Source organism: Phasianus colchicus, chromosome 2 (assembly GCF_987193195.1).
Source record: "Phasianus colchicus chromosome 2, bPhaCol1.hap1.1, whole genome shotgun sequence".
Taxonomy (NCBI): Eukaryota; Metazoa; Chordata; class Aves; order Galliformes; family Phasianidae; genus Phasianus; species Phasianus colchicus.
In genome coordinates this window covers 30,291,565-30,308,451 of record NC_143437.1, presented here as the reverse complement: position 1 = coordinate 30,308,451, position 16,887 = coordinate 30,291,565, and positions in this window count along the sequence as shown.

Sequence of the window (16,887 nt, the reverse complement as noted above, 5' to 3'; positions counted from 1 at the left end):
CCCATCAGCTTGAGGAATGGCTGCAAGATGATGCATGCACCCAGTACCTGCCTGTCTTTTGTGGCATTTTCTTCGTGGCTGCAATATGTTCTATCAAAGAAAAAAAAAAAAAAAGCATGGAAATCTGTGCTCTGTTACTGTTTGTATTTCTTCAGTCCCTGCTTGCCACTGTCGTGACACTGTTTATGACCAGCTTCACTAACATTAAAAATAATAGGTCCTGGCATGAAGGTCAAGGGGGACTGGGGACATTTTCAATAAATTCTGCAGCATTTCCAGCTTTCTTTGGGAATGTTTTGTTGTTCTGTTGTGTCATGCTTCTGATGTGCGTGCTGCTTGTACTTGATCCCTCTGGCACATTTTAAAAGGCCATACCATGCAAGGGAACGTAGCTCAGAAGGAGGCCATGTGTGCTCTGTTACTGCAGCCGGTGCTTTGCTTTGGGAGACATGTTCAGTACATCACCGTTTCGCAATGTCAGCACCATCCAGAACCACACGGCTTTGTTAGTGCCTTCATTCCTGCCTCACAGCCTCACCACCAGCCTAGTTAGCAGTGAACAAGTAATACTCATGTCCAGTCCCTGCTCAGAAGCAGAACCTCAGTAGCATGGGCTGGGGGTCAACAATCTCTGAAGGGCAGCACACCAGGCTGCAGTTCCCCCTCCCAAAGTTGATCAGTAGTATCTTGCTCTCTGTGGGAAGCAGCAGGTGCCCAGCTCCAGTTCAGTGTTCACATGATGACCTGGGAGTCCAGGTCTCATAAGGAAACGTGTTCAAAGTACACCCTTGCTGCCTTCCACTGGGGACAAGCTGTCTTACACACTCTCACTTTTCCTTTCCACACCTGACTGTGCCATGAGATGCCATAGGCTGTCAAGCAGCCTGAGCAGGAAGGACTGACAAGCCCTGGTATGGTTGGATGATTGGATGAGATGCTCTTAGTGGTCTTTTCCAGTCTTAATGATTCTATGTCCCAGGACTTGAAGTCAGTCTTTGTGTATGCAAGACATGCTCTTGCTTTTCTCTCTCATGTCCAGCCTCCCAGATGTGCCTGGAACAGCACGGGAGCTGGGCTTGGCTGCTCCAGCCCCAGCAATGCTGCAAGCTGTGAGGCTGGGCTAGAGCAGCACAGGCCCAGGAGCTGACCCCAAGGAGCTGGGGAAACCCCACAGCACCAGGTATGCAGGTTGTGTCTGTGCGATGCTGGGGCAGCCCGTGCTGCACAAGAAAGCTCTTGCTAGTTTTTTCTGGTGACAAAAAGAGCCCAGATGTGCAGAGAGCCGGGCTGTTGGGGATGCAGCTCTGTGCTTGAGCTGATGAGCTACGCTTGCTGTCTCCCACCCTCCTCCCCATCCTGCGTACATGTGTTCCAAAGGACAATTACATCTGTGTTTTACAAAGTGCACTGCTCATGAGAGGAGAGGAAGCCCCCACGCTCCCTCCTCCCGCACTCCCCTAGGCCCCCGTGAAGTCTGTTCGCCTCTGGTTTCTTCCCCCCGCCAGAGCCGGTCTGTTAGCAGTTAAGTTCCCCAGAGCTTGTCCTGTAATAACCCCGCTCCAGCTGCTAATTAGTACCAGCACCCAGCGCTGGCGGGGCTGTCTGTGCGCGCTCCCGCAGCCCCTCTGGGTCGGGGAGGGAATGCTGCCCTCACCCGGGGGCCGGGGCTTTGCCCAGCAGCGAGGGCTGAAGGGGTTCGGCCAGGGAAAGCGGGGCTCTGGCTGCACCCTGCTGCTCTATTTGGAGACAGCAGTTCTTCTGCCCGGGCTGGCCGCAGAGTCATCCTAATCCTCTCCGTATGACATCACGGTGCGTTGCTGTGGATACGGCGATGACATCCCAACATTGCCGCAGCAGCATATGGCTTCGCAGCGGGGAAGGCTGAGAAGGTGCCACGAAAGCTGGACATCGATAGGGTGTGGACTGAACAGCAGAGCTTCACAAGGTGCCCTCGAGATGCAGGCGCTGCTGCGACGTGCCAGGGCTTAATCAGTAACACACGCAGCTCCGTGCACACAAGGGTGATTAAAGCAGAAGGGAAAACTACAGGTCCTGGGATGGCTGCGTTTGTGGTGCTGCCTCATTCCTCGGAGAACTGCAACCACAGCCACAGTGGAAAAAGGGTTGTTCACTGCTAACAGCTCCCAGCTTCAGATCCTTCAGATGATCTGTGAGGGTGTGATACTATTTTACTTTCATGACAAACTGCATTTTATCACCAAAGGTCCTTGTAGGCATCGCGTTTGAGTCCCCTGCACAAAGCAGAAAGACTGTTGTGGCCATTTGCCACATGGGGATCACAACGCCCACTGTTTCTGAGGAGTCCCTCCCACTAACACGTACAGAATTTCAAATATTTGCTGCCAAGTCACAGGACACAGCAAAACACATGCACACAAGCACACACACACACACACAAATACAAGATTTTTTTTGTCTGTTAAACCAGCAAACCAACACAAGGAGAGTGCCACCTCTCAGCAAGTGCTGAGCAAGAAGAAGGCTGCATCTGACAGGCTGCTCGTTGTGAAATGTTTGTGCCACTCCTATTATTATTATTAGTCTCTTGTTGTACATTTCCGAAGCAATTAACTCCTTAATCCTCACAAGGCCCAGGGGAAGTAAGGCAGTCACCGCTCATTAAGGGAAATGGTTGTCAGTGGGGCCAAATGTTGGGCTGCAGGAAGCTGACAGAGAGGAAGATGCTCTGTCAGGAGTCAGAAGTTCTTCCCTCCTTGGTTGCATCCAGGAGATCAAAGCAATCTGGCTTCTTAATGTGAGCAATTTCAGGCATCTCTGCATGGGGAAGGAGCTCGGAAATGGCAGATTCTACCTTGGTGCTCCAGGGAGTGCAATGAAAAACTGGTGAATGTAGGTGCTGGCAAAGCTCTGCTGGTGTGAGAGATGTTCAGGAGAGTCCCAGCCAGCAGCCCCAGTGGATGGAGAATGGGGGAAACAGCTTTCTGGGCCGGCTATGAACACCAAAGCTTTGAGAGCTGAAGAGCAGAAGCCATACAGCCAGCACTTGCCACGTCTCTGGGCCAGTGGAGTGGTTGTAGGCAACCTTGATAGGAAAGAGCAGCAAGAACTTGCGAGCCAAATGTTTTTCATTAGTGGTTAATTTTCTTGGTGTGAGGGATAAAAGCATAGAAAAAGCTCAAGCAGCTTCCAGTATTTGAGGGGAAGGAGGGGAATGACTGCAGAGGATCACTCTCTCCCTAGGCAGTAACTGGAGCTTGGCACGACCTGGCAGCAGGGAAAGAGGGAACTGCAGGGCCTGAGCTTGGCACTAAGTCTGAGAGTCTGCTCCCAACCTCAAAAAAAGGAGCTTAGGGATGGAGCACAGACGGAACGCCAGCAACATGTAGACACAGCAGGGTGGGTGCAGAGCAGTGTGAGAGCTTTAACAAGGGATGGAGAGATGGGATTTGAAACTGAGGCACATATGTCAGAGCATCTCTGGGGAGCAATCTGGGGAGAAGAGCTGAAAAGGTCAGCTTTTCAACTACAGTACTACCTACAGAAGGTAGGTACTCTGGTCAGTGGTCCCAGGGCTGAGGAGTGAGCTGATAAAGCATGGTGTCCTCTTCCTAATGGCCAAAAGGTGATGAAGCAAATCTTTGTAGTGCTCCTTTTCCCATATGTTGGGATCTGTACTGACCTTCCAGCATCTTCCCTAGATTACAGAGGTTGAATCCTCCAAAACAGCTAAGTAACTCTGTGTTTCATGGTGCCCATGGTCCAGCTGTTGGCATGCTTGGGCAGATTTCCTACTTTGGGACCCATCCACTTGAAGGCTTCACTGTGTGGTTTTGTTCGCTCTTCTGAGCACTTGGATTTTTTGGAGGGCAAGGTGGCAGCCCCAGAAACAAGGGCCAGCCCTTCCAACCACAGCACGCCAGCCTCGATCAAGTCCCGCTGGCAGCTGCAAGCTGTGACAGACTGTAAATCTGAGGGCGGGAGCAGGAGAACAGCTGGGTGGCCATCAGAGAGGCCTGGGAGGGGAACAATGGTGGGGGGAGAAGCTGGGAGCCGTAAGGGGCACTGCCTGGCGTTGGATCAGTCCTAGGAACTGGCAGTGTTCAGCAGATGCTTGTCCGTTCTGCTAGCAGTCCCCAGCCACCAGCTTCCTTTGACAGCTGAAGTGGGAAAAAGGTTGCTTGATCTGAAGGAGCTGTTGTGAAACTCAGCTTTAGAACCGAAATACAAAAGGGCAAAATAGGAGAGGAAAATGTAATTATATACATAATACATACCAAGTATTCACTCTACACGATGAACACTTCATTAACTCTTGTCCCCTTTACAAACAGATGGTTTATCTTTTGATTTTCTGCTTTCCTAAGTTTGCCATTTCAAATGATTAGAAGAAGGGATTTTAGTCTCCCAGTATCACACTAGGGCGGGTGTTATCATCACATCCGTGTGGCTCCTTCTGTTGGAGGTTCCCCCAGACTGCCAGGTAGCTGTGCATCCCCTTGTGCAGGTGAAACTGAGAGCCTCAGCTTTTGCTGCAGATCTGTGTCTGGGAACTGAATCCAGATCCAAAGACCCCAAATGCCTTAGCTGTAAAAGTCTCGTTGTGAAATCCTTTGTTTGAGCTGCCTCTTCAGTCATGTAGTGCTGCTTCTGGATTCGATGGACCACCCTAGAGCACATTTCCTCCTCAAACCCAAAGTGAATGCATCATTTAATTACTGTCAGTGCACAACCCCTATTCACTTACTTGCCAGGGTCGCAAACCTTCCAACAGAAATGTTCATAATTTGCAGAGAACACGATGCCTGGTTAAAATTGAATTCACAGTTGGGATAAAAAACAGTCCTCTGATGATTGACCATTTGTATCACAGCTGTCTTAAGGGTGAGGGAGACAAGAGACCAGCCATGCTGCACACTTCGAATAGGAAACCGTCCCTGGCTCAAAGCTTTATTGTTTGGGCAGGGTCCCACCAGAAGAAGCCCTCTGCATGCCCTGCCTGTATGATGTGAATGGAGGCACAGAGAAAGTGACTTTTCCAGCACTGTGCTTTAAATCCAGATCATTCGAGTGCAAAACTGAAAACCCTTGAGCCCCACCCCAGTGCCTGACCTGCAGAACATCCTGCCACTGATTTTCTCAAACTTTTAAATTGGATAAAGCATACCATGCAAGCCAAAAGTCCAAGGAAACCTCTCTTGCACAGGCAGCTACAGCTACGTTCCGTAGATTCAGACACCAGAGTAATGAGAACATGCAGAAATGTCTTCTACTACCAGAGCATGCATCCTAGTCCTTGGTCCTAAATGCACAGACTGACTTTTAATTAGCAGCATGTGTCCCAGGAGACTGGCGAGATGTCTCTAAATTCACCTCTATCTTAATTGCATCAGGAAGCTGCCTTCTGGGGCTGATCAGCTCCCAGTTCCTGGCACATGTCATACTAACGGAGCGAGGCTGCAGCTGGCAGCCCTTCCTGGGTGCTTGCTGGGAATTTAATCTCACCAGCCTCCATGCAGCAAGTGCTACACATGGGAGTGCAGAACCATTCAGAAGTTGTGATGTCAGAAGATGAGCTGTCCCACTGAGCAAGATCAGAACTGGGGAGCCAAGGTGGTGAAAGGGGAGTTCATACACGGAGAGCAGGGGAAAGAGTGGAGGAAAGAATGGGAAGTTTGCATAAGGAACATCCACAGGGTTGAAGCTCAGGTTGGATTTGCCACAGGAAAATCACACTCTATGATTTCAAATTATTTTGATTCCAGTTCAGAATCTGTGTGGGTGGAGGTGTATGTAAATAGGAATGTGTACACACAGAGCAAAGCCAGCCAGAAACCTCCACAACCAGTTTGCATCCACCACGCGTGCTCCGGGCTCTGGAGGTAGACACAACCTTGGCAATGAGCAGCCACGCTTTGCCAGTGCACCCCATCCTGCCATCCCTCACGCCAGCTGGGGATGTGAAACATGGAGCTGTGGGGCCAGAGCACATCCCTTCCCCACTCACCCTTCTCTCCAGCCCGGAGAACAGGCTCCCAGTGCGCACCTGCCTCTTCATCATGCCATAACCCTATCACTGCCGGGATCGTGCTGAGGGGCTGTGGTGGGAGAGGCTGAGCTGGAACCAACAGTGGAGCTGAGCCAACCTCTGGCTTTACTTTCCTGATGATTACTTATTATATCTCCTCTGGGCGGGCAGGTTCCTCCCACGACTTGCCTTCCCTCCCACTAAAGATTTGATTCCCACCATAAAAGCGCAACCTCTCAGAGCAGGCTGCTTTCTTAAGCCACCTTTTTGTTTTGGTTTGTGTGGTTTTCAGGGTGGGTGTAGGGTTCCCTCTTGAGATTTGGGAGCTGTCTGAGTGCTCTCCTAATGGCAAGCCGTATCTCCCAGGCCTCTTAGGCACACCTAAGTGTCTACTGGTTCTGTTTTAGCTGCTCAGAGGTTGACAGAACACGATGAAATAGGACAGAGCTTGATAGAGAAAAAATTTCTCCAGAGGAGAGAGGGAACCGCAGACGCCTGCCCTTCTATTCCTGTTTACCTTTGCTTTCAGGAGGTCAATTGAATTGTGGGCATAAACTTACACTGCGGTTTGCAAACTGATACTCTCCAGAAGTGTGTTCTGGCGTCACAGAACATTTTGTGTTTCAGTTTCTTCTTTCCTTGCTCTTTTATGGCCGCATAATAACTTGCAACATATGTATCTCAGAAACAATTGTTTACACAACATTTTCAAAGCATCACGATTAACATTACTTTGCAGAATTCCCATGAAGGCATCCCTCACGCAGTAATGACCAGCAGCTTGTTTCAAACTTGGACTTCTTTAGCTCCTGTATGTCCCATCTGCAGGATTTCTCCAGAAGCACAGAGCAGTTTTTAGTCTTCTGTTGTGTGTGAGCTGAGAAGCGTGAGTGGAAAGCAAGGGCTGGATTTTGTGCAGCACACCTCCATGAGGCCCCTCTATCCATTTGGTAGTGCTCCTCCTTTCATGTGCTGCATGGCCACCCATGACCACCCCATGGAATTCAGTGCTGTAGAACAGAGTGGGAAAAACATGCCCACACGGCTGCAACAAGGCTCTAGGCAGATTTCTGGAGAAGGCTCTCACTGCTAAACACAGTGGTCCAGCCAAATCTCTATTTTGGACATGTCTGAATCTAGGAGCCCATAGTGGGGAAAGATCATTCTGCAAAGGTCCGATTTTTATGCTGTACCCCTGAATTCACACTTGTAGTTGTTGTCAAAGTCAGGAGAATGAACAAGGTGGACTTTTGATTTGACCTCATGTAGCACTTGGTTTAAATTTACATTGGCTGAGCATCAAACCTAGTTTCTGACATAGTGTGTTATGCAATCCATGTGCTCATTCCACATGTTGTCCCCACCATCCCACAGAGGTTAGCGAGTTTGTATCCCAGGGAAAGAGAGAGTGCTTCTGTCTACAGTCACGTTTGCCCTGCCAGGCCTTGCCCAAGCCTGCTCCAGTGCTCTTGCTCACAAAACTGCTTACACATTTCCAAGAAAGTGCTTAAATTCCACTGACCTTAACAGATATCCCAGAGTGAGGTTTTACCAGCTCTACCCAAGGAGCATGATGGCTCTCCTTATTTTCTCATTTGTCTTATGTTTGTTTGTTTTTTTTCTTTTATCTACAATCAGATGGGCAGCAGGCTGTAACACAATTCTGCTTTAGGCTCTCCCATCCTACCCAGAAAATATCCAGTGGCTCAGTACTTATGCAGATCAGAGGAGCTGCCAGCTTAGGTCCACAGCTTAGAAGATTTCTCTGCCACAGGCTGGCCAAGGAGGTAAGAGTCAGTAAGCTCATGAAAAGCTCCCCTTAAAATACAGGAGATGTCCAGCTCTTCAAGTCCCCCTTCATCAGGCTCCAACATCAAAGGCAGCTTCTGGGGGACTGATCAGGTGGGAGCATCTAGGGCTGCAAGGATTTCTCTTCATTCATCAACTAGGCAATGCCGCAGAGCTGTACTGTCACATTTGGTGGCAAGTTGGTATTTTTATCTTCTTGAGATCCCTCCAACACTCCCAGATTTCTCAGATCTGGAGCTCAGCATACTGTTGCCCAGCCACAATAATGAAAGGAAGATGTACAGAGATACAAGAAGGATGTGTAATTAGATAAAGAAGATATAAGGGGATAAAAGTAATGCAAATACCTACTGGACAAGAAGAAACTTGAGGACTCTTGAGGAGACACCGTGAGATGCTCACTGATGAGGGATTCCAGTTGCAGGAGAAAGCTCAGGATGCTGAATACATTTTAATGCAGCCTGAAGCACTTGTGGGCTTCACAGGGTTCGAAGATAGTGTAGAAATGCCTGGGGAGGAGGTGGGCACTATGTTTAATGGCTTGGGAAATGATGCTGTTGAGGTCCCAACATCTTTACCTTACCCAACATACAGCCACCACAGTAGGTCCCAGAAAGATAACATGGTGAGAATGGCCCCAGGCTAGCTCTCATCTGAATACCCTGAAAATGCTGGGATACATTACATTAGAAGGGAGAAGAGTAAGAGGGAACTCAATACAGGTGTGCTAATGGTCTCACAGGGGACAACTGGGACCACCTGCCCTTCCTTCATAACAACAGAAGTGGCAGAAAATTTAAAGGTGGGGAATTCCAGTGGAATAACAGACATCTTAGCGCTATTCCTGAACTTAGCAATACCCAGAAGGGGCCTGGATAGTTAGAAGGCACTGGGCCATTGCAAACAGTGCTGTTATGCAATTTTTATTCCCGTTCTTATTGCTGGCTTCTGAGAGTCAGCCCATGGAGTTCAGTGAGTTCCCCTCTCAGGGAGGGGGGTGTGCTGTCTGCCTTAAGTTAGCTCTGTACCATCAGGCCGACTTCTGTAATTTTTCATGCAGTCAGCAAGGCTCAGGATTATTAAATAATGACCATATGTGTCAGCAGGGTATGAGCTATCCTGCTCCAGGGCCCGTCTTGATTGCTCATGAACTGAACTGCTTGGCTGGAGAGGACACCCATGACAAAGGATGAAGGCAGATATGTTGGCTCCATACTTGCCTCTCTCAGCCCTGACCCCTTCCTCAGGGGTTCTGATGGGATGCATCCCACATGGATATTTCCAATGCTGCCAGCAGTTCTCCCTTTCCTTTTCTTCTCTGGTGCTGCAAGCCCAGTTGTGGAGTTGGCTAGCACATCCTCCATAACCTTTCAAGCTTCCCTGCTTGGCACACCTGAACAGAAACCCAGAGCATCCCATGTTAGATAGCCTGCTTCCACTTTTGGGTAATTTGGCCATCATGGTGATAGTCTGAGGAACCACCTGCATTTTCAGGGCATAGCAAGAGGGTCTGGTGCTGACAGAGTGGATCCTGCATCAGGATCATTAAGGACTATGCATGGATTGATGGGTTGATGGTTGGACTAGGTGGTCTTAGTGGTCTTTTCCAGCCCTAACAATTCTATGATTCTATGGCTTGGGAAGAGTCAACAGCCATAGGGGCTGCTTGGGGTTGCCAGCTTCCACCTGTCTGAGGACTCCAGTGAGGCTGTATGCTGGCACTTGACTTTACTCATCAAGAGTTATTTTCTTGTGGCTTTCTCTTAGCTGCAGTTACATCCTGTCTAGTCATTAGCAGCTCCAGGCTGTCATAGAGGCTGAAGGGAAACTGCTCATCACTCATTAAATGCTAGGTTTATTTGCATGTTTTCAGTTTTTACGCAGTTTTTTAAAGTGCAAACAGATGTCACAGGATTTTTATCTTCATTATCTTTGTATGGTTTTTATCCCCATTAAACTTAAAACAAAAACCTGCAAACAACCAAGTTTTCCATCCAGCAACTACAAGGAGCTCCATGAGACAGAACAGCCCAAAGCTAGGTAGTTTAGATACACAAAAGGCTGAAATAGTCCAGAATGGAACTGTTGTGCAGCTGGGGAGTCTTTACAGCTCCAACTCCAACTTCAGAAATCTGCCTTTCTTTATCATCTGCTCTTATTCTTTCCTTCACAACTCAGATCACATTAGTATTAATTCCCTCCTCTCTCCTAGAGACCCACTGGCCTCTGGGACATGTTGTGTCTGCCCAATTCATTGCTCTTCAGAGCAGCCCCATCACATGCAAAGTGCTCTTGTCCACAAGCTCCAGACACATGGAGTAGGGCAGAAGGAGCCAAAGGGCACAAAAGAGGACTTGGCTAAGCTGGTGGCATTGTGTGCAGGCTCGGCTGCCTAGAAGACAGCCCTGAGAAAGGGAGAGGGTTTGAGGAGGACTGAGGGGATACTGTAGGGATTAAGCAGCAATAGGACAAGAGCTGATGGCTTCGAGTTGCACCAGATGGATTCAGGTTAGATATTAAGAAGAATTTCTTCTCAGAAAGAGCAGTGAGGCAGTGGCACAGGCAGCCCAGGGAGGTGGTGCAGTCACTGTCCCTGGATGTGTTCAAGAAATATGTGGATGTGGCACTGAGGGACATGGTCTAGAGCTGATGGTTGGACTAGATGAGCTTACTGGTCTTTCCAGTCCTAATGATTCTATGATTCTGTGATTCTAAGTACAGAGACATGGGAAGGGAGTTTCAGTATTACAACCCAGTTATTTTATGTTTTGTCCAGCTTGGGCACCAGCAGGAAACCCATCTGTGCTGATGAGGTGCTGCTCCAATGACCAGAACTGCAGCAGCATCCAAAGGTGTGGCCTTATCTCTGCCTCTTGCACAACACACTACAGCATGCCATGCTACCACACACCAGGGTCATCTGTGCAGGCAACAGGCACTATTCACACAGCACCGCTCTGCTCAGGCTTTGACCAAGATGTGCAAATGCTCCTGCAAACAAAGAAGATGGGGCTGAATCCGCTGTGTACGGAGACAAAAGGGTGATGGGATCGGAAAGGAAAGAAAGAGGTTTTTTCAAGATCAGAGAACAGGTCAGCAGCATTAGGTAACATAATGCTGGACTGAATATCCAAGTGTGGGTTCTTCCTGTAGGACTCCTCCTGTACATAAGCTAGTCCACTTCAGCAGGTTTTGTTAAGAAAATATTTATGGAGATGCTCACTGTTTTCGCTCAAGTTCACAGAGACATCAAACGTGCTGCAGCTGTGTACTACTGGAGGTGAAAAACAGCAACAGACAGCATAGAATGAGGTGATCTGTTTAACTCAAAAAGCTGTTTTTTGAGTCCCACTTCTAGGAAAAAAAGAAATATTTGTGTAATCATATAAACTATTAAACCTTCTAGCATCGTTACACTGCTCACTCCCCTCTGTACCAGACGGGAAGGCCGTAAGACCATCCTCCAATCTGATTTTTGATAAGGCTCTTTAAGACCCTCTGTAAATCTTGTCAGAAAAGGTATTTGGCATTAAAAAATGCTTAGGTGAGAGTGCCTGGAATGCAGGGCAGTGCCTTATGGAAAGAGCTGCCTGCACTTCTTGCAGGGCTCAGGCCACGTCCTGCTGCCTCTGCCAAGGCGATGCCAGAAACTGAGGCACCCTGGGGCACGAAGCAAACATCAATTTCCAAAAAACAAAAATACTATATGTATATATCCCATTTTTCTTCCATTTTTCCTTCCACTAAACGAACAAGCTGAAATACCGCGAAAGGATGCATAGATTTTGCTTGGATTATTTGCACTGGGTGAACTCCCTGGCAGAATGCTGTTTCGCATAAGAATCATTGTTTCATGGACAGATGTAAATCACAGCCTAGCTGGCAGGAGAAGTTCAGACAGCTAAGATGGCAGGAATCCATTGCTTTCAACCATTCTCTCAGAAAGCTTTTCCTATATTTTTTTCTGACAGATTGCAAGTTGGTTTTTCTGGTTTTTGTTTTTTTTTTTTTTTTTTTTTATATATAATTAACTTAATCAAATCTCTCTTTTTTTCTTTTTTAAAGGAAGGAGCCCAGAGATAGTCTGCAGCCCCTCCCAAGCGCCTTTCTGTCTGGGAGGAACTCGAGATCCAAATATTGAATGTTCCATTCTGGCACACTGAAATACACACAAATATCAGCTGTGGTACAAGTGAAATGCTTTGGTGAATCACCGGACGGTGCCTGAGGCTGCTAATATTCGGTCACATCCTATTGTTACATTAGCAGCCCTGGAAATGAAGCGGTCTGAAACCTATCAAGTATAAAAAAAATAGAATAAACTAATTCAGTGCAGATCTCCTAAAAGTAACAAAGCACACCCTAAGCTTCTCTTTCAGACCAACTGCATTATTTTTATATGCAGGTAGTCATAACTGGACTTCTGAAGGAATTCTGAGTGTGCTCTTCATGGAAAAGCAGTGGCAGAGGGTGAGATGAGCTTCTGGACTTCAAGGCTAAAGAGGGCTGTGCAGTTACAGCAGAAAGAAAATGACCTCTGTATGAAGCAGGGGTCGGTTATATCCCTGTGCTGCAGTACCTTGTGCTGCTTTGGCAAGGAAAACAAATTAACATAAGGGAGAGGCATGGCTGGTGCCTGCTTGGGGCTATCATGTGATGCCTAAACTTGAACCTAAGTAAGAAAACCTAAGCCTGATGAAGAAAATGCAGAGCTGGCATAGGAAGGTGGCTGCATGTTCAGCTCATGCAGCCGCTGGAAGGTGAGCCAGAAGGGCATCTTCAGAGGAGTGGGAATGAGGTGAGACCCTCTGGGACGTGGGTTGTCTCTTCATAATTCACTTGCAGCACCCATGTCCCAGCCTAGCTCCTACAAAGCACTGCTGTGTTCCTCCTGAACACTTTCCACTTCAGCCTGGTGCAAGCCTAGTTCCCATTCTGCCTGTCACAGAATCATAGAATCATAGAAGGGCTTCAATTGTGTTAGGTTTGGTTGGGTTGGAAGGGACCTCAAAGCCCGTCTAGTTCCAACCCTCTGCCATGGGCAGGGCTGCCACCCACCAGCTCAGCTGCCCAGGGCCCCGTCCAACCTGACTTTGAGCACCTGCAGGGACGGAGATGTCACCATCAGTTGAGGGACAAGGGGTGGCAATGTCTGCATTAAAGCCAGCTGGGGCTGAGGGCAGCCTCCACCACTGGCCCTGAAAGAGCGCATCAGCAGCACCAGGCCAAACAATGTCTTTTTCATTCCAATATTTGTTCTATTTTATTAAAGCACTGACAGTAAATACATCAATTAGGAAGATACAGCAAGTGGGAAACACAAGCTGGGATGGAGAGGTTTAACCAGCTATAAATAGTGGTCAGATAAACAGACAGCTGTGACTTATGGGCTGCAGCACGGCGCTCAGCACCTGTTACTAGGAGACTTCTTACCAGTTTGTTTGTTTGCTTTTAAAAGAAAAACTGTTCACAATGATAAACCCCAGGCTGACAGATTTTCCGCTTTCTGGGAAAACATTACTGCCTAACCATCACCTGCAGGTGTTTTTCCTACCTGTTGTGCAGTATTTACATTGCTGCTTACACCAGAGCTAGGCAGTACTTTGGGCAGCATTAGAGATCAGGAGCTTCCTCGTGCTTCAGCCCCGGATGAAATGATGTGCTGGCAGTGTCACCATTCTGAGCTCAGCACTTTATGTCCATCTCCCAAAGAATCAGCCAGCCTGGACACAAAGACATAAGGGGCCTCAGGCTCCCTTCAGTGTGTGCCAGCACGCCCCATGCAATGTGTCTCATTTCTTATTTACATTCAACTTGCTTTAAATTGTAGTCTCTGCTGCTTGTTACGCCTCTCTCTGCTAGATTAAAGAGCCCTAAAATGTTGCCCTGGCAGTGTTATCAACTGCCCTCTGCTATTATTGCCTCGCAGTAAATAAAAGGCACTTTCCAGTCATTATTTTATACCCCACAATCGCATTGCCTTTCCAGATAATTAGTTTTCACTCCTCTTATCTGTATTCAAGCCTCACCTCCCTTTCAGTGCTTCCACTGCCTGCTCAGGGACCTCTCCTATCTCTCCTGTGACCTCTGGGAGAGGAGCAGAGCAGTATCAAAGGGGGCTCACGGAGAGGACACCTGATCTGCTTGTGGCCCTGTGAACCTGGTGCTAAGCACAGCCACTGCCTTTGTGCACACCTGAGCACCTGGGAAGAGAAGGTGATGGCTTGCTGACCTGCAAAGCTGACCCCATTTTGCCACAATCAGTCTGCACGAGACCTATCAGTCTGTATGATTTAGTACCTATCTGCAGGAGCTTTCGTCTCCCAGTTTGCCCAGCTGCCTTTCAATAGGATAGTGTATATGAAAATGATTTTATGCTATGCACTGTTCCCTTCTGCCACGGAGTACATAAAAATATGGTGGCAAAACACATTCTAATCAAGCTTTCTGGGGAAAAAATAAGTGCAACAGCTAACTCAAGTGAGGGTGCTCATTGGACTCTCCCTCTTTTTTCTAAATCACTGAGTTTTTTTCATTTTGGCAAGAGCCTGTCTGAGTCCCCAGTTGCTGCCTGATAATACATTGGAAGCAAGAATTTATCTTCAGGAGGTCAGCCCAACTTCCTATTCCAGTTTGAGAAAAATTTAAAATCTAAGCTATCAAGTGTGCATAGTTAAAAGTACATCAGGAGCCACTGAAGGCCACTTTGGATGACATGCTGCCAAAATGCCCTTTAAGGGCTGCTAGGAAACTATGTTTAGCTTTCAGATGTAGAGTTTGAACCTGCTGGTATGCCTTTACAAAATAGAGGCAGCAGCACTCTTCCCAGAATATCCTCACCACACCATATTAGAAACTGAGATTTACTATTTCACTTTGTTTCCTAGCTACCAACATTTTTTTTAGTTTAGTAGTAGAGATGAGCAGTGAAATCTGGCATTCAGACTGTGACTTCATCAAATCCTTTCACAAATCTCATACTACATCTATATATATGTATGTATATCTGTAACAATTGTAGATTTTCTCAGGCAGTCTTTCCAGAAATGTTTCAATTATTCACTTTTATCCTGATGCTCATCCATTCCTGCCCCACACCCCTTCCCTAAAGCCCCATCTGCTGTGGGAGCACTCTCTCTCCTCTCCTCTCCCCCTTCCCAGCTCTACCAGTCCCTTTACATTCATCACATTAAAGAAAACATTTCATGGTCATCTCTTTTATCTCCTTCAGTGAGCAGTTAATCAGAAAAAATGCTTTCATGTTGCTAAATCAGGGCCAGTGGGCAAAGCCAGGCTGACAAGAGACATTTTCCTCTGCCACTAACCTGGGCTAAATAGTATTAATTACAAAGGCTGGGCTTTGATTGCTGGAGTGTGGTGGGGCTGGCAAGAACTCTCTGCTGCCCCTCCACCCAGGCCTTTGCTGTGTATCACCACTGACAGTGGGAAGGAATTGATGGGAGCTGGAGGTGTCTGAAAGGCATCATTTGGGCCTGGAGTTGGGCCTCTCTCTGGGCTGGCAGCCGCATCCCCCAGGTGAGAGTCACCTCCCATCAGAACACCAGCAAGCAGCTGGTTGTGTGTATCAAAACGTGGTGGATGCCCTGTTCCCAGAGACACTCAAGGTCAGGCAGGATGGGGCTCTGAGAACCCTGATGTAGCTGTAGGTGTCTCTGTTAACTACAGGGGAGTTGGACCAGCTGTCCTTTAGGGTCTTTTCCAACTCAAACGATTCCATGAGTCTGTGATTCAATCAAAACAGGCCAAAGATCCAGACGCATGAATCACCCTGAGCTCTGCATCGCATGGCCTCAACATGGCTGCTCTTTGGACTCTGACCACCACTGACTGCTTTCCCTGCCCTCCTCCCAGCTCAGCAGAGGTTTGTGAAAGAGACCACAGGAGGAATGTGCATAGTGGCCAGAGATCTTCCCTTGGGAGGGGTAGCACAGAGCTGGAGTCCAGCTGTGGTTTAAGCCAGCTGAGGTGGCCATCCCTTGTGACTGTGGTGATGAGATCTGTGGCCATGCAACTGGTGGGCAGGATGGCAAGCACGGCGCTCTGTGCAGCTCCAAGCTCCCTACAAAATCTGGCCAGACCAACATTTTGAAATATTTTTTCTTTGTTTTGACTGCTTACTGCTGTGTATCAAGGCCTGTTGCTCCCAGTGTGACTACAGCTGCATTTCTACTACATAAATACTGATGGTATGAACTCAACTCTGTGCCCTTTGCAAGTCCAAGTCATTTCTCCCCACTCCATGGTATTGCAGATGCCAGGTCCTTCCTTCTCCTCCATGCTGCAGATTTCCATAGCTATCCTGCCCCTCAAGGTGATAGTTTATTATACCCTGCACATGCACAGACTGAAGCAGCACGAGTAGTTCAGCTCTATTTTTTCCCAGTCTACTTCTCCTATGTGCTCTTCTCAAGGAGGCATGGACCTACTCTTCCCAAACTCCAGCCAGATGCTGGGTTCTCCATTGGGCACAGCCTCAGAAGGCCACCTGCATGATCTGACAGCTTAGCTCCAATTGGAGAACTGGGAAACCACCTAGAGTGGTCATGGCCAAGCAACCAAAGACAGCAAAACCTCCCTATATCAGTAGTTTGCACAGACAAGATGCTTAAGGCAGGTCTAATTGCAGTTCCTTGGGAACAGGGCCCTTTGGACTATCTGGATCTCTAGGGTAGAAGTCTCAATTTGGGCTCGAGTCAAGACTTTTCCATAGTTGCGTTTATACCTTCAAATTAAACTGCAGCACTTGTGGGAAAAAATAAGTAAGTAATATTACCAGTTCTGTTCTTTTTGATACTCAACTATATTTCACACTGGCAGCAGTGTATTTACAGGTGGCTGCAGTTGCATATGTTGTCCTGGAAGGGCTGTTGGGGAGGCACAAATTGGTAGTCTGGTGGCTAGGAGAGAGCAAGCGTCAAGCAGGGCAGTAAAGAGCTTAGGGGGTGAGCACATTCTCTGGCTGAAAGTTTCAGCCAATATCCAACAGTGAAGAAAACTAAGGTTTGAGTTGCCACTGCTGTGTTTAGAGTTAATGGCCTATTGATAGGAAT